Source organism: Lutra lutra, chromosome 8, assembly GCF_902655055.1.
Source record: "Lutra lutra chromosome 8, mLutLut1.2, whole genome shotgun sequence".
Lineage (NCBI taxonomy): Eukaryota > Metazoa > Chordata > Mammalia > Carnivora > Mustelidae > Lutra > Lutra lutra.
In genome coordinates this window covers 43,774,063-43,790,411 of record NC_062285.1, presented here as the reverse complement: position 1 = coordinate 43,790,411, position 16,349 = coordinate 43,774,063, and positions in this window count along the sequence as shown.

The following is a 16,349-nucleotide window of genomic DNA, read 5'->3' as shown; positions in this document are numbered from 1 at the left end:
CAACTGACAGAATGGGAGAAGATATTTGCAAATGACATATCAGATAAAGGGCTAGTGTCCAAAATCTATAAAGAACTTAGCAAACTCAACACCCAAAGAACAAATAATCCAATCAAGAAATGGGCAGAGGACATGAACAGACATTTCTGCAAAGAAGACATCCAGATGGCCAACAGACTCAGTTGCATTTCTATACACGAAAAAGACAGGAGAAAGAGAAATTAAGGAGTTGATTCCATTTACAGTTGCACCCAGAGCCATAAGACACCTAGGAATAAATCTAAACAAAGAGGCAAAGAATCTATACTCAGAAAACTATAGAGTACTCATGAAAGAAATTGAGGAAGACGAAATGGAAAAACATTTCATGCTCAGGGATTGGAAGAACAAATACTGTGAAAATGTCTATACTATCTAGAGCAATCTACATATTGAATGCAATCCCTATCAAAATACCATCAACTTTTCTCAAGGAAACAGAACCAATATTCCTAAAATTTGTATGGAACCATACTCTGGTTTCTCTTCAGATCGTATAAATCTTTTGCCTTTTACTAAAATGTGTATGGAACCAGAAGAGACCCCAAATAGCCAGAAGAATGTTGAAAAAGAAAAGCAAAGCTGGTGGCATCACAATCCCAGACTTCAAGCTCTATTACAAAGCTGTAATCATCAAGACTGTATGGTACTGGCACAAAAACAGACACATAGATCAGTGGAACAGAACTGAGAGCCCAGAAATAGACCCTCAATTCTATGGTCAACTAATCTTTGACAAAGCAGGAAAGAATGTCCAATGGAAAAAAGTCTCTTCAACAAATGGTGTTGGGAAAATTGGACAGCCACATGCAGAAGAGTGAAACTAGACCATTTCCTTATACCACACACAAGAATAGACTCAAAATGGATGAAAGACCTCAATGTAAGACAGGAATCCATCAAAATCCTTGAGGAGAACAAAGGCAGCAACATCTTTGACCTCAGCCACAGCAACTTCTTAGACATGTCACCAAAGGCAAGAGAAGCAAGGGCAAAAACGAACTATTGCGACTTCATCAAGGTCAAAACCTTTTGCACAGCAAAGGAAACAGTCAACAGAACCAAGAGGCTCCTGACAGAATGGGAGATATTTTCAAATGACATATCAGATAAAAGGCTAATATCCAAGATCTACACAAAACTGCTCAAACTCAACACCCAAAGAACAAAAAATCCAATCAAGAAACAGGCAGAGGACATGAACAGAGATGTTGGCAAAGAAGACATCCAGATGGCCAACAGACACATATAAAAGTGCTCAGCATCACTCAGAAACAGGGAAATACAAATCCAGACCTCAGTGAGATACCACCTCACACCAGTCAGAATGGCTAAAATTAACAAGTCAGGAAATTACAGGTGTTGGCGAGGATGCAGAGAAAGGGGAACCCTCCTATACTGTTGGTGGGAATGCAAGCTGGTGTAGCCACTCTGGAAAACAGTACAGAGGTTCCTCAAAAAGTTGAAAATAGAGCTACCCTATGACCCAGGTATTGCACTACTGAGCATTTACCCTGAAGATAGAAATGTGGTGCTCCAAAGGGGCACGTGTACCCAAATGTTTGTAGCAGCAATGTCCATAATAGCCAAACTATGGAAAGAGCCTAGGCGTCCATCAACAGATAAATAGATAAAGAAGATGATGTGTATACATGGAATATTATACATGGAATGTATACAATGGAATATTATGTAGCCATCACCCCCCCCCCCCACTGAAATCTTGCCACTTGTAATGACGATGCAACTAGAGGGTATTATGCAGAGAAAAACAATTATCATATGATCTCACTGATACAGGGAATTTGAGAAACAAGACAGGATCATAGGGGAGGGAAGAAAAAACGAAACAAGGCAAAACCAAGAAGGGAGAGAAACCATAAAAGACTCCTAATCTCAGGAAACAAACTGAGGGTTGCTGGAGTGGAGGGGGCGGAAAGGAATAGGGTGGCTAGGTGATGGACATTAAGCTCTGTGAATTGTGTAAGACCAATGAATCACAAACTTGAACCCCAAAAACAAATAATACATTATATGTTAGTAAAAAAAAAAAAGTATGGAGGTTCATCAAAAATATTAAAAACAGGGGCGCCTAGGTGGCTCAGTGGGTTAAAGCCTCTGCTTTCAGCTCAGGTCATGATCCCAGAGTCCTGGGATCCAGCCCCGCATCGGGCTCTCTGCTCAGCGGGGAGTCTGCTTCCTCCTCTCTCTGCCTGGTTCTCTGCCTACTTGTGATCTCTGTCTGCCAAATAAATAAATAAAATCTTTTAAAAAAAGAAAAAAAATATTAAAAATACAACTACTATATAATCTAGCAATCCCACTTAGGGCTATATATAAGGAAATGAAATCAGTATCTTAAAAAGATTATCTATATCCCACATTCATGAAAACATTATTCACAAGAGTCAAGACATGGAAAAGACCTAAGTGTCCACTAATGGATATCCATTGATGAATAAAGAAAATACATAGATGTATACATACACATACTATATCTCTATCTTATCTGTGTATGTATCTATATAATGCAGTATTATTCAGCAATAGGAATTCTGCCATTTGTGACAACATGGACAGAATATGCAGACATATGCTAAGTGAAGTAAGTCAGAGAAACACACACAATATATGATCTATCTTAAATGTGGAATTTTAAATATCCAAAATCCTAGTAACAGAGATTGGAATTGTGGCTGCCAGGGGCTGGAAGTTGGGGAAAATGAGGACAAGTTTGTCAAAGGTATAAACTTCCATTTATGAGTAAATTTCTTAGATTGAATGTATAATGTGGAATCTATAGTGAACAACACTTTATTATGTGTTTGAATGTTGCTAGGAGAGTAGAGCTTAAATATTGTCACCACAAAAAAGAAAAGGTAATTATGTGAGATAATAAGTGTTAATGAACCCTATCGTGGTAATCATTTTGCAATATATACATGTATCAAATCATCACATTGTACAACTTCACAGAATTTTTTAAAAAGATTTTATTTATTTATTTGCCAGAGAGATAGAGTACAGGCAGGCAGAGTGGCAGTTAGAGGCAGAGGGAGAAGCAGGCTCCCCGAGGAGCAAGGAGCCCGATGTGGGACTCGATCCCTGGACTCCTGGATCATGACCTAAGCTGAAGGCAGCCACTTAACCAACAAGCCACCCAGGCATCTCCAACTTAACACAATTTTATGTGCAAATTATGTATTAATAATTTGGAAAAAAGAATGTTGTTTCATACACTTTTTATTATATACACATATTTCTTGACTTTGTAAACTACTAGCCTCTAGAAGCAACAGTACCCCTTAATAATAAGCATGCACTGTGTTCTAATTTAGATTTTTAATACCATTTATAACAAAAGGAATTAGGCTCTTTAGAAAAATGACTACTCTAGAGCTAATGGAGGGAATATTCAAGACGATCTCTCATGTCAGAAACTAAGTGCTTAAAAACAAAACCAACTGAAATATGTCAAAGGGGCATAAGAGCCAGCTGATAGGACTTTTCAGTGGTCAAAAATGAAACTTTGTAATACAAAATATTTGATTACAGTTCAAGTTAGAAAATGAATATCCCTTAGCCTATACTGAAATTAAGAGAATAGATTATAAATTGGTAAAAACAGACAAGTATCCTGAGCAAGAGAATTCCAATTAATGCATGTAGATTCTGCTACCTCAAGCAACTGTAGCAAAATTCCCAAGCCCTTAAAACTGGTCCATACATAATGACCTTTTTGGAAATAGTACAGTATGGAAGGGGGGGAATAACTTTCCTATGTCAAAACCTGAAAAACACTCCTCCAACTATGACCAAACTTAATACCCATAATGACCTATTGTGTTGATAACACATATCCTTCCATATGATATGATGAGAACTGCATTTTACTATGCTCTTCCTCCCAAAAGCCTTCATCCCAGTCTAAGCATGATAAAAAAAAAAAAAAATTCCCAGTTGAGGGGAAACTGTGAAATACCTGACCAAGAATCCTGCAGACTAGCACAGTAGGTCCAAACTAAGGAAATCAACACAAGAAATGGAGTCAGTTACTGAGAATCGTGTTCACGCAGGTGTTAATTGGGTGTATCAAGTGTACTTAGCAGGGGAAACTAGTTATGGAGTACATAGAAATAATTATTTTTGCAACCTTTCTGTTTATTTAAAACTCTTTTTTTTTTAAAGTTTATTGTTATACAATGAAAAAACTAGTCTAAGAATAAAAGTCTAGAAGAATGTTATCAAACTCCTCTTTGGATTTTTCCATTCAAAAATATACTCTGTAGTGAGAACATTATTTTCTGTTATAAAGACATCTGTATCTAAGTATATATATTTATCATCCAATAAATATGTTTATCATTCACTCTTATAGGTCTAGTGATAAAGAGTGACACATAATCACACACTGATAATCATTTTATGGAAATTGTAATGATAAAAATATGCACAGTGTACTATGGATACCTACATGAGAAGGTAACCTATGAATTTCATTTGAACTAATAAATCAGAATTAACCACATGTAGAAAAGAGAAGGAGGTTATGCATTTTATTTTTAAAGATTTTATTTCTTTATTAGAGAGAGCACAAGCAGAGAGAGAGGCAGAAGGAGAGGGAGAGACTCCCTGCTGAGCTGGGAGCACAAAGCCAGAGACACTCAGCCTCATCCATGCCCTCAACTCAGCCCCCCCAACCCCCAACAGTTCTCTCTGGGATCTTCAGATCAGTCCAGCCATGCCCCTAGTCCCTAACGCTAACCCTTGGATGGGTTCTGAGAGGGCCTTCCCCCAAGGGCCTTGCTTCAAATCCCCAGGGATCGGGGAAGCTGGAGCAATACCAGATGACACAGCCTGTCAGCCAGAAGGACATCATGACATTTGGATCTTCAGAAAGGTTTCAGAGCACCTCAGGCCATGACCATATTTAGTGGACCTCTGGATACAAACCCAGAGGCAGCATTCACCTGGACCCATGCTTTCAACTCAGCCCTGGGAACACTCCCAAAAGCACCTTTAGATCAGTCCTTCCATGCCTCTAGGTCTTAACCCTAACCCTTGGTTGGGTTCTGAGGGGTCCATCCCTAGTGACCATGCTCCTTAAGGCAGGAGTTCGGGACACTTGGGCAATAGCAGAGGACTCAGCCAGCCTCCTTGAAGGAAATTTTGCCCTTTGGAGCTCTGGAAAAGATTCAGTATTGGAGAAATCTGCATGCCCATCTAAGGCCACCCCCCTGTTCAGTGGCCCCTGGACACAAAGCTAGAGCCTTATATCCTTATGTTCTCTATCAGCTCACCCCCCAGTAGAGATTGAAACACCCTGGGCAGTTCATGCCTGACATGCCCCTAGGACCTAACTTTAACCCTGGGCTAGGACTTCAGGATTCTGTCCCGAGTCCTGGCATGTATGCCCTATGTGTTGGGGACACCTGAACAATACCAGAGAACTCTGCCTGCCACACAGAAGGAACCCATGCCAACTGGAAATCTGATATGGATTCAGAGTAGGAGAAATCTGTGTGTCTGCCTGAGACCACACCCACATTTACTGGACCACTGGACACAAATCCGGATCCTGACAGTCATCCTGACCCATGCCCTCATCTCAGCCCTACCCTGGGAAACTCGCCGATGCACCTTCGCTTGGGTCCTGCCATGCCCTAGCCCCTAACACTTATACTAGGTTGTGTTCTGAGAGGTCCGACCCCAAGGGTCTGCCTTTAATGTCCCAGGGAGTGCGGACAGCTGAGCAATACCTGAGGACTAAGCCTGCAACACAGAAGAACACCACCATGTAGAACACCAGGAAGGTTTCAGGGCAGGAGAAATCTGAAAGCGAAGCTGGGCCCATCCCAGCAATCCCCCACTTTCTTCGATCCCCTGAACACAAACTCCAAGCCTGACCCTCCTCTTATCCCTAAACTAACCCAACTCCTAAATTCTAAACCGTAACCGTATCTCCTAACCTCTAATGCCTAACCCTCACCCTAAGCAGAAGGAGAAACCTGGAGAATGGTAGAAGACATTTCAGACATTGGGCAGGTAGAAACAGTTGAAGTGGGTCTGTGGTCTTTTTTATAAGGTGGAACCTGTAATGATCTCCTCATTTCAGGTTACGTGGTGGTTCTGCAGGACTCTGTCCCTGTTTCGGGTCAAACACACTGAAGCATCCCATCTGAGGTGGCAAACATGGTTAAGAAACAACAGCTAGAGGGCACTTGGGTGGCTCAGTGGGTTAAAGCCTCTGCCTTCAGCTCAGGTCATGGTCTCAGGGTCCTGGGATCAAGCCCCGCATCGGGCTCTCTGCTCAGCAAGGAGCCTGCTTCTCCTCTCTCCCTGCCTGCCTCTCTACTTGTAATCTCTATCAAATAAATAAAATCTTTTAAAAAAAGAAAGAAAGAAACGACAGCTAGGGAACCTGAGTGTGGAGATAAAGCACATTTGTGCTGCTGTAACAAGTTGGCTGCACATTGAAATTATCGCAGAGGAAATGACTCTTCCAAACATCCACGTTAACACCATGTCACAGAAGCAGAGGGGACATCAAACTTTGGGATGGAGGCCAAGTCCTGCCAGATCCAGTTCACCTACCATGGAGAGGCCAGTTGCCCTTGCAGGAGGCCACATGTTAGCAAGAGACTTATAAGAGGATTAAATCGGGCGCCCCTGTGTGTTGGGTGCAGTAGAAGCAGTGGGATTCGGAATTCCAATTCTGCACAACACTCCACCACAACCTGGTTAGAACTGTGAAAAGCATGAAGGGAAGCCTCGTAAAGTGGACAGGGGATGCCAGAAGTGGAGGCTGGAAAGGGGTGCCTGGTGCTCAGTGCCCATTACAGACCCCACGTTACAATCCCCCATGGGTGAGACTCATCCATTCCAGGCCCCGCAGGGGAAGCTGGAGGGTTCATCTCCTACAAGAAATCCACCATCCCCACAGCTTGGCCAGTGAGAATTCTCCATCACCCTAAAGCCCTGCCTTTCTCCAGTGGACTTTCCTTCCAAGCAACCCTCCCAACTTCTTCCTCCTTCTCCATGAAATAACGTTCCTCTCCTTTGTTTCTTGCACTTGCCAGTGATGTACCCGTAGCTTGCTCATCCCAGATTGCCATTCTCTGTTCTTCCCAAATAAACCCATTTTGCTGGTCAAATAACTGGCAGTTTGAGTTTAAGGTGAACAAAACTAATAAATTCAAGAAACTTGCAAGGAACAAAATCAATATACACAAATCAATTGCATTTCTACGTGCTCCGAAGGAACCATCAGAAAGAGACTACAGAGAACAATCTCATTTACTACTGCCTCCAAAAGAATAAGATACCTAGGAGTCCCCTGAACCAAGGGGGTGACAGACCTGTCCTCTGACAGCCATGGGACACTGATGACAGACAGACGGAGACACACAGAGATGGGAAGACACTCTGTGCTCAGGGAAGAACTGACACTGGGAAAATGCCTCCTTTCCCCAAAGCCATCTACAAAGTCCGCGCTGTCACTCCTGAACTTTCAGACTCCAGACTAACCCTGAAGCAGCTGTGGGTACAGGAAGGACCCTGAAGGGCTGAAGCATGGGGAGCACGAGCAGCGAGGCAGGTGGCCGCTCCCTGACTGCAGACTCTCTCAGGAACCAAATCTTCATGTGCACAAACACAGACGCAGGACCCAGGGTGCACATCCAAGCCCAGAAAGGGGAGACCCCACAGCCCCCACAACACCATGGCGGGCCACGTCACCACAAACAAAACCACGGAAGCCCCAGTGTCTATACAGCACACCCTTCCTCCATGGGATCCTGAAACCACTCAACACCTCACCAGTCCCCACTGAGGCAGCTTCTCCTCACCTTCTCTTCTAGGGGCGGGTTCTGAGGGGGCTAGACTGCTATCAGTGTGGATGCGGCCCCACGTCCTCCACAGTGGGTCCTATCAGTGTGGATGTGGACTCACATCCTTCCCAGCTTGTCCTATCAGCATGGGAGCAGCCCCACGTCCTCCAGAAGTGTTCCCCAGCGGGTCCTGAGGAGGCCAGGCTCCTGTCCCAGCTGAGGATGCACAGGCCAGGCTCAGGGCAGGAGCTGGGGTCCTGCGCCCTCTGCAGGCGGTGGAGGGCAGTGCAGGACTAGGGGAGCTCACGCTTCCATGGAAGCACCTGCTCCCTCCTGGGGTCCAGCTGAAGCCATTTCATTCTGGAAATTCAAGCTGCATGGAGCCCAATATCCCCCAACTTCTCCAAAAAGAGCTAAGGAACAATGAATTGGAAACAATATGGAATGACAACAGTCCCTGACCCAAATGGTGGCACCAAACATGACCCTGGCCCTGACGCAGAACCACACTCTGACCTCAACTTGCTCTCAAGCCTGACTCTGACCCCAATCCAAGACCCTAATCCTAGCCTCCAACCCAAACAGTGTTCACAAGAATCAAAACGTAGAAACTGCAAATATCCACCAGTGGTGAACACATAAACAAAGTGTGATGAAGGGACTGATCTTGGGTTCAGGTTCACGTTTCAGTCAGAGTTCTAGATCAGGCTTTGGGTGTAGGGACAGGGTGAGGATTTAGAGTAAGGGGCAAGGAAACAGAGTTGGATTTTAGGGTTTTTAGGTTTATGATTTAGGGTTTAAAACACAGGATTTCTGGGATAAAGTTCAAGGTCAAATTTGGGGTTTGGGTTCATGGCTCTGGTTTAGGGTTTGGGTTCACAGTCAAGGCTTGGAACCAGGGCTCAGGTTCACAGTCCAGGCTTCCAGTTCAATTTCAGGTTTGGGATTCAGGGTTCTAGTTGGGACCTTAAGGTCAGGTTAGGTTTCAGTGTTAAGGTTAGGATTAGGGATGACACTATTTCTTCAGTTGTCATGGACACAAAATTTCTATCTGAACTTTCTAAATTTGAAATGCATTTAGTCTGGGTGTCAAGAGCTGGTTTGTAATTTAGGATCGCAGTAACTCCCTACTGACAGCATAGTTGTCCTAGAGCCTCCCAGTCATCCAGAACCAGCATTTGTCATGGCCCAAACATACCCTTGGCAGAGAAGGCCAAGCTGGTGCCAAAGTTGGGTTGACTTTACAATGGTAGAGGTGTGAAAACAAGTATCAGGTAAATGTTCATGGAAAATGAAACAGGAGACAAATAACTGGTGGACTCTGATTCTTCCACAATAACAAAGACCAAGTCTCCAATAGAATCTGATAATGTTCCCTAGGAAGGCCTATGGTCCTCATTACCAGTACTGAAAGAGGGCCCCTGCCCCTGCATTAAACTAAGAATCACAGCAGGACACTTCCTACTTTGTGTCAACAATAAAATTTTATTAGTTAGCTGTTCCAGTGTACAATTTGTGGAAGCACTGACAACATTTTCCTTTCCCCAATCATCATCAACATACGGGTAAAATGCAGGCAACACTGTAATGCACTGCTCATTGGAATTCCAAGTGCAAGGAGGGCTCTGAGAAGCAATAAAAAGGTATCGAAACTCAGAAAAAGCACCCTTGATGGGCACTCAATGAGGATCCCTACCCATAAGATCTAACATCTCATCCTATGGAATTCACCCATATAACTCATCAATAACAACAGCCTGCTGACCACCATAACCACCTCACCATTGACCTCTAGGCTTGTAATACACATTCCAACCGCTAGAGACACACTTCTCAGCAGCAGAATGGGTCTTGCCCACTCCCGGTGGACCAACTCTTACACTGAAGCCAAAACTCCCAGTCCTTGGAAATCCCAGCCATTAGGACACAGTCACAGAAACCACACCCTTAACTCAATAAAGGTCAGACATTTCATGAAGCGGGGGCTAGAGATCAACTCCACTCCCATGAAGTAACTCTACAGTGGAGTCCAGATCTGTCCCCTTCCCAGGATCACATGGGGCACCGCATTCTTCCATTACTCCATCCTCAGAACAAAACCGTGAACCGTCCTCATTAGTTCTGGGTGCAGGCTCACAGTGAGCCCTGCAAAAGCCAGATACCTTCTTGAGAGCACTCAGCCTCTCATGCCTCTCCTAGTAGATGGAGGGTGCTGTCTCCCTGACTTCCATACCAACTGGAGAATACTTGAAACAAGTCTTGCCATACTCCATGCAAAAGGCATATTCTCCATCTGCAAAATGATGGATAATGAAATGCCAAGGATTCCCCACACCTTCTTGAACCTAGATAATGTGGAGATAGAGCTTGGCCAGAGCTATCATCCCCAACCCCCACCCCACCACCACCACCACACACACACCCTTCCCTTGTGCACTCCAGACCAGTTTCCATCTACTTTGCTTATTTTCAGGCATTGTCTCTGCACTGTAGTACAGCAGAACTGAGGTGCTGGGAAATTAATATTCATTTTATTAACAGATGCATCCCAGAAGATCTTGCCACCATGGCCATTAGAAAAGTCATTACCACAGAGGTCCTAACAACCAGGGCCAGTTTCCATAGCTCCACTCCCTGGCTCCAGGGATTGGCTCATCCACGAGCATGTGACCTGGTCCCAGCAAATAAGGTGGGAGGAACCTTGGGTCTCAGCCTACAGGGCCAAGTGTGGGGTGAACCACCCATGCCAGGGGCTTTCCCATCACGACTGCAGAAGTGGCCTAGGCCAGGCCCATGCCAGTGCCACAGACGGCCCAGGAAGCCAGGTGGTCCGTAACATTGCTGAGGGCTCAGTCCTAAAGCCCACACTTGCTAGATCCTCCGCAAACTTAGAACCCCAAATGTGCTCATGGTCTTGGCCTGAACAAAATGAGCATCTGTGTGGTATAGAACCCACATTATACCCGCCAGGCAATGGGGACTGACTCGGCCAAACATACCAACATGGAAGTCAACCACAGACAAACGTGTTGTGGGAAGCTTAATGCCTACAGAGAAATGAAGGGGAATTCCTGAGGTCTTAATCATTGGCCAATCTCACTATCATCTTTTTTTCCTTTCACGTGCAGGGGCCAGGGTCAGGCAGGATAGATCCCGGTGTCTTCCCACTCTGCCACTGAAAAAGAAGAGCCCTCTCCCCCTTCATCCATCGTGTTGCAGATCTGGGGTGTGGGAAACTACCACCCATCGGCCAAATGGGCCTCCCCCTGTATTCAATCAAGTGTGTCTGGAACATTAGTTATGGACGGTCTGTGGCTGCTTTCAAGCTACAATGCAAGAGTGGAGTAATTGTCAGAGACACCACGTGGACTGCAACACCTAACAGAAATCTTTACAGAAGACTTCCCAGAAAACTCTGTGACGATCCCTGTTCTCAAAGATCCTAGGCTCATGTCCCTTCTTTGAGAAGAACATAGCCCCTTCTGGATCAAATCTAATTTCTTCACCCCCACAGGCAAGGACTTCCATCCTTATAGCCAGAACTCCATCTCCATCCTTTTCTACTGACACCTTGAATGGCGTGTCTACAGGTCTGCAGCCCAATGGGAATTCACTGTTGTTTCTATGGCTGTGATGCTCCAAAATGGAGGTGTGTGAACTTGTGAGGGTGAGCGTGTGTTTCCTCTTTGGTAGCCAGAGTGTGCAAGGAGGATACAATAGCGTGCTTTCTGTCTCAAAGCAGTAGCCACGCGATGTGGTTCCATCGTGATCTCAGACGGAAGCCACCTTCATAGAACAGACTTCATCTGGGAGGACTCCCAAGTCCCTTGCCCTGGACAGTAGGTTCCACTGAGACTGGGGGCACACAGAGGGACAGAGACTCCCCCTACCCATCAGGATTTTGAAGGATGCCTGCTTTTCCAGGACAAAAGATCCTGAAACCATTCATTGGCCTGTTATTCAGTCAGGCATCTCTGAGAGAGATCTACTCCAAGCAAAAAGGACAATGAATGACAGCCTTGTGTGACAAGTGCCATGACAGGGGACATTCAAGAGGACTGGGGGTGTTCAGGGTTTTCCAGACCTGGGGGTAGGGGGACCAGGAATCCTCCAGGATCACCCCTGAACACCGGCCAAGCTGCCCTCTACTCAGCCATCCAGGGAGCCTGCCGCAGCGCGTACCATACCCCTAGGCCCTAACCCTAGGTTGGGTTCTCAGGCTTTCATCCCCAGAGGCCTGGCCCCCAAGCCATCCAGACTGGTAACCCCTGAGCCACAACCCAGGAGTCCGCCTGCCACCCAAGAGGAAACCGTGGCCCTTGGAGCTGCACAGAACCGTCAGAGTGGGAGCCACCTGCATGCACGCCTGAGGCCACATCCACACTCAGCAGTCCCTCAGGCCACAAACCTGATCCCAACGCCCCTTCTGATGCTTGGCCTCCACTCAGACCCCCTGGCGATCTCGCCTCAGTGCCAGCAGATTGAACCTGCCATGGCCCTCGGCCCACCCTAGGATTAGGTTAGATTTTCAGACTTCCGGTCCCAGAGGCCTGGCCACTGAAGCCCTACAGATTGGGGACTGATAAGCCATATCAAAGGACTCAGCGTGCCACCCAGGAGGAAACTGCACCTTTAGGAGCTGCGTGAAACACTCAGAGTGGGAGAAACCTGCATGCCCCCTTAAGCCAACCCCTTCTTTGGAACCCCACTTGGCCATAATAACATCATCTGACATGCCACATAACTGCCACCCTCAACTCAGCCATGCTGTGAGCCCAATTTAGTGCCAGTAGATCCCGTCTCCCATGCCCCTAGGCTCTAACAATAAAGCTAGGTTGGGTGTCAGGATTCTGAGCCCAGAGGCCTGGCCATCAAGCCCTCCCAATTGGGGACCCTCGTGAAACACCCCAGGGCTCCAATGGCAACCCAGGAGGAAACCATACCTTTGGAGCTGCACAGAACCCTAAGGGCTGGAGAACCATACATGCCCACCTGAGGCCACCCCCAGGATTGGTGGACCCCCTGGCCACAAACCCAGAATCTGACATGTCTACTGCCAACCGCCCTCAACTCAGGGACTGAGGGAGTCCACCTTAGCGCAGGCAGATGGGGCCTATGATACCCCTTGGCCCTACCCTAACCCTAGACTGGGTATTTAGGCTTCTGTTCCCAGAGGCCTGGCCCCCAAGCCCTCCAGACTAGGGACCCCTGAGCAACACCCCAGGACTCCATCTATCACCCAAAAGGAAACCGTGCCATTTGGACCTCTGTAGAACCCTCAGAGCGGCAGAAACCTGCATGCCCCCTAGAGTCCATCCCCACTTTCGGTGGCCCACTCTGGCCACAAACTGTGAGCCTGATGTGCCGCCTGACACATGCCCTCAACTTGGCCCCCCAGGGAGCCCACTTCAGCACTGGCAAATCGGGCCTGCCATGCCCCTAGGCCCTAGCCCTAACCCTAGTTTGAATTTTCAGGCTACGGTCCACAGAGGCCTGGCCTAAAAGCCCTGCAGATTTGGGACCCCTGAGCCACATAGCGGGACTTGGCCTGCCACCCAGGAGGAAACCGTGCCATTTGGAGACGCACAGAATCCTAAGGCTTGGAACAACATGCATGCCCACCTGAGGCCACCCCTAGGATCTGCGGCCCACCCTGGTCACAAATCCGGAATCTGACTTGCCTCCTGACAACTGCCCTCAACTCAGGGACTGCGGGAGCCTGCCTTAGCGCAGACAGATCGGGTCTGTGATACCCTTGGACCTAACCATAACCTTAGGTTGGGTTTTCAGGCTTCTGTCCCCAGAGGCCTGGAATCAAGCCCTCCAGACTGGGGACCACTGAGCCACACCCCAGGACTCGGCCTGCCACCCAGGAGAAAATCATGTCATTTGGAGATGCACAGAACCCTCCGAGCGGGAGAAACCTGCATGACCTCCTTGGGCCACCCCCATTTTCGGCAGACCCCACTGGCCACAAACCCAAAGACTGATGCACCACCTGACACACGCCCTCAACTTGACCTCATGGGGAACCCACCTCAGTGCCGACAGATCCAGTCTGCCATGCCCCTAGACACTAACCCTAGGGTGTTTTCTGGCTTCTATCCCCGGAGTCCTGGCCCCATGCCCTCCACATGGGGGACCCCTGAGCCACACCACAGGACTCCACCGGCCCCCCAGAAGGAAACCGCATAAAGCCCGCAGGTCAGGAGAAACCTTCATGTTCACCTGAGGCAACCCCAAATTTGGCAGACCCCTGGATACAAACGCACAGCCAGATTCATCGTAACTCCTGCTCTCAACTTAACTACCTGGGAAACTTGCTTCAGCTCTGGCAGATGGGATTGCCGTGCCCCTTGGCCCTAATTGTAACCCAAAGTCCTGGTCTCCAAGCCCTCCATTTGGGTACCCCTAAGCCACACCACATGACTCCACCTGCCCCCCAGAAGGAAACCGTGCCATGTGGAGCAGCACAAAACCCTCAGAGCTGGAATAACCTGCATGCCCCCTTAAGGCCTCTACGAGCATCGGCAGTGCCCTTATTTTATGGATGAATATGTGGAATTTAGGAAATAAGACAGAGGATCATGGGGGAAGAGAAGGAAAAAGGAAGCAAGATAAAACCAGAGAGGGAGACAAAGCATAAGAGACACTTAAACTCAGGAACCCACAGGGAATCTAAAGGCGGATAGGGGTGGGGGAATGGGGTGGCTGGGTGATGGGCACAGGGAGGGTATGTGCCATGGTGAGCACTGTGTGCTGTGTAAAATGGAAGGATTACAAACATGTACCTTTGAAACAAATGACACATTATATGATCATAATTTAAAAAGAAGTGAAGGGGCACCCGGGTGGTTCAGTGGGTTAAGCCTCTGTCTTTGGTTCAGGTCATGATCTCAGGGTCCTGGGATCAAGCCCCACATCAGGCTCTCTGCTCAGCAGGGAGCCTGCTCCCCACCCCCTCTCTGCCTACTTCTCTGCCTACTTGTGATCTCTGTCAAATAAATAAATAAAATCTTTAAAAAAAAAAAAAAAGAAGTGAAAGATAAACTTTTAGAATACAAATGTAAACTACATAAAAATAAATAAATAAATAATCTCACTGATAGAAAGCAAGCAAGTGACTAAGCCACCTGGAGTCACCACACTCCAATTTCCAGCTAGATTACAAAGCTGTTGCCATCAAACAGTGTGGTACTGGCATAAAAACAGACACACAGGACAATGGAACACAACAGAAAGCTCGGAAACTGACAATCATAGTACTTCTGGTAAAGTTCATTCATTCGTATATTAAAGGTATATTTAAACTTAGCTCTGATAGAATGATTAACTCTGAATGGGAATTTATAATATTAATGTCCTGTTCCAACATTTGCTTCCAATAAATGCATTTTTTAAAGATTTTATTATTTGTTTGACAGACAGAGATCGATCACAAGTAAGCAGAGAGGCAGGCAGAGAGAGAGGGGGAAGCAGGCTCCCTGCTGAGCAGAGAGGCTGATGCAGGGCTCCATCCCAGGACCCTGGGACCATGACCTGAGCTGAAGGCAGAGACTTTAACCCACTGAGCCACCCAGGTGCCCCATTTTTTAAATGGGGTGCTCTTTTATATACATATAAAAATATATATTTTTTGTTTATATATATAAACATATATATACATATACACGTTTATAAAACACTCTTTTATATACATACATATTATAAAATAAGGATTATTTAAAATCCACACTTTTAGGAAAAGTTAAATTCACTTTAACAAACCTACCACGGAAAAGGAAATATAGATATCTATCATCACAAGTGAGAATATCACAAAAGAAGACAATCAGACACAATCTGGTATCTGACGGAAGAACAGAACACTGCTTAAGTAGTTCTGCCCAAATGTTCAACCTGGTGAAAGCTATAGATCATGCTAGTCATTTACAAAAACACAAATGTCAGAGAGAAGTCCTACCAAAGAGTGTGACAACATCATCAATGAAGACCACACTGCATGTATTCCGACAGGAAAAATATTTTCCCAACAAATAAACTGTAAGACCAGAAAGAAAAAAGAAAGAAAGAAAGAAAGGGAAGGAAAGGAAAAGGAGAAACATCAGAAACTAACCCACACATGTATGGTCTTAACTTATGGCACACAGCAGAAAATATACAATGGGGAAAGGACTGTCTCCTCAGTGACCAGTACTGGGAAATCTGGACACTAAATGCGGGAGAATGTGACTGGATCACTTTCTTACACCACACATACACATTATGAATGGATGAGTGATTTGACCATAAGAACTGAATCTATAATCCAGGTAGTAAGTTTCTCCATATTGGTTTTGGTCAAAAGCCTCTTAACATCAGACACCAAAAGCAAAGGCAACAAAAGCAGTAATAACCAAGTGGGAGGACACATCAGACTGAAATTTCTGCGTGACAAAAAGAACACATCAAACCCTTAAAGGCAACCTCCCCAAGGGGAAA